Source organism: Babylonia areolata, chromosome 24, assembly GCF_041734735.1.
Source record: "Babylonia areolata isolate BAREFJ2019XMU chromosome 24, ASM4173473v1, whole genome shotgun sequence".
NCBI classification, from domain to species: domain Eukaryota; kingdom Metazoa; phylum Mollusca; class Gastropoda; order Neogastropoda; family Buccinidae; genus Babylonia; species Babylonia areolata.
Window position 1 is genome coordinate 45,049,010 of NC_134899.1, and position 2,500 is coordinate 45,051,509.

Here is a 2,500-nt window from a genome sequence, read left to right on the forward strand (position 1 = left end):
TGGAGGAGACAATAACTGGCATGATGAATACATTACATGGAGGAGACAATAGCTGGCATGATGAATACATTACATGGAGGAGACAATAACTGGCATGATGAATACATTACATGGAGGAGACAGAAGCTGGCATGATGAATACATTACATGGAGGAGACAATAGCTGGCATGATGAATACATTACATGGAGGAGACAGAAGCTGGCATGATGAATACATTACATGGAGGAGACAATAGCTGGCATGATGAATACATTACATGGAGGGGACAATAGCTGGCATGATGAATACATTACATGGAGGAGACAATAGCTGGCATGATGAATACATTACATGGAGGAGACAATAGCTGGCATGATGAATACATTACATGGAGGAGACAATAGCTGGCATGATGAATACATTACATGGAGGAGAACGACAGCCTTCACCTCCCCAACAGTATGTTTTATCACAAAGTCACTGAATTTGCGTGTGTAGCCTGCAAGCATGCGTAGATAGATATATATCAGTGTTACGTGCGTGCATGCACGCGTGCGTGTTGATATCAACGAGCGAGAACGTTGCGTCACTTCTTTGAGAACGGAAAGCACGACATCAACCAGCCCATAACTACAGCCTGAAACACAGCTTAGGACTGCCGGGAAATAATCGGGAGTTTCATAATGATAGTAATCGCGTTTGAACACAGCAGCCGTGATTTAATTATATATATATATATATATATATATATATATATATATATATATATATATATATTTTTTTTTTTTTTTTTTTTTTTTTACCAGCGTCACAACACCACCCCATCATCTCCCTCCCCCATCATCCCTCGCCACCTTCCTATCCCTCCCCCCCCTAACCCCCCCCCCCCCCCCCCCCCCCCCCGCCCCCTCCCCACGACCCTTTCCAATATCTGTGTATCAGAACGTGCTGCTTTGCACGTGAGTGTTTGACAGTTTTCTATTTTCTGATATCGATTTTTTTTTTTTTTTAAGACAAACCAGCCCCTTGAGCTAATGTTGTAGCCACAGGGACAGACGCAATCACAAACGAATCGTAAACCGACAATAATAATATGTTTAGCACCTCTTTATTCTCCACACACACACACACACACACACACACACACACACATCATGAAATAAAATCCTGACTTCACACACACACACACACACACACACACACACACACACAGTTTCCTCATCCCATCCTTTTTCGGGGTGTCACTGAAAGAAACCAGTCTGGAGAAAGGAAGGAAGGAAGGAAGGAAAGGGAAAGACAGGAAGAGGAAGAGGAAGAGAGAAAGGGAAGAAGGAACATGTAGAAGGAAATGAAAGAATATAAAAGAGAAGAAAGGAAGGAAGAAAGACAGGAAGACAGAACGAAAGAAAAGGAAGAAAGACAGGAAGAGAGAACGAAAGAAAAGGAAGAAAGACAGGAAGAGAGAACGAAAGAAAAGGAAGAAAGACAGGAAGAGAGAACGAAAGAAAAGGAAGAAAGACAGGAAGAGAGAAAGAAAGAAAAGGAAGAAGGAAAAGGAAGGAAGGATGACGAATAAAAAAATTAAAAAAAAGGGAAGAAAGAAAGGAAGAAAGAAAGAAAATACATTAAAAAAAAAGAAGAAAAAAAAAAGGAAAAACGGAATAACGAAAAATAAAGGAAGGAAGAAAACGAAATGTAAAAAAAAAAAAAAAGAAAGAAAATGAAAAAAAAAAAAGAAAAAAAGGCGAAGGACAGACAAAAAAACAAAACGAAAAAAAAAAAAACCGAAAAAAAAACCAACATAAAAAACCCAACATCATCAACAACAACCAAAACAAAACCCCACCTCATATTATGGGGATTTCCTTTTTATCATGAGAAAAGCCCAAACCTGTTGTTTATGGATTGATTCTGTTTGAAGATGTTTCCTTGAATTTCACTGTATCTGTCTTTAGCTTTAGCTTTTCATACATGGGGTAGTTATTCATCCAGCGTCATTTTAATTTTGACGTAAATCAGCACAGTGCCATACACTGTGTGGTATTTCTTTCTTTTTTTTTTCTTTCTTTTTTTTTCTTTCTTTTTCTTTCTTTCTTTCTTTCTTTCTCTCTCATTTTCTTTCATTCATTCATTCTTTCTTTTTTTCTTTCTATCTATCTTTCTTTCTTCTTTCTTTCTTTCTCATTTTCTTTCATTCATTCTTTCTTTTCTTTTTTTCTTTCTATCTTTCTTTCTTCTTTCTTTCTCATTTTCTTTTCTTCTTTCTTTCTTTTTTCTTTCTCATTTTCTTTCATTCATTCTTTCTTTTCTTTTTTTCTTTCTATCTTTCTTTCTTCTTTCTTTCTCATTTTCTTTCTTTCTTCATTCTTTCTTTCCTTCTATCTTTCTTCTTTCTTTCTTTCTTTCTATCTTTCTTCTTTCTTTCTTCATTCTTTCTATCTTTCTTCTTTCTTTCTTTCTTTCTTTCTATCTTTCTTTCTTCATTCTTTCTTTCCTTCTATCTTTCTTCTTTCTTTCTT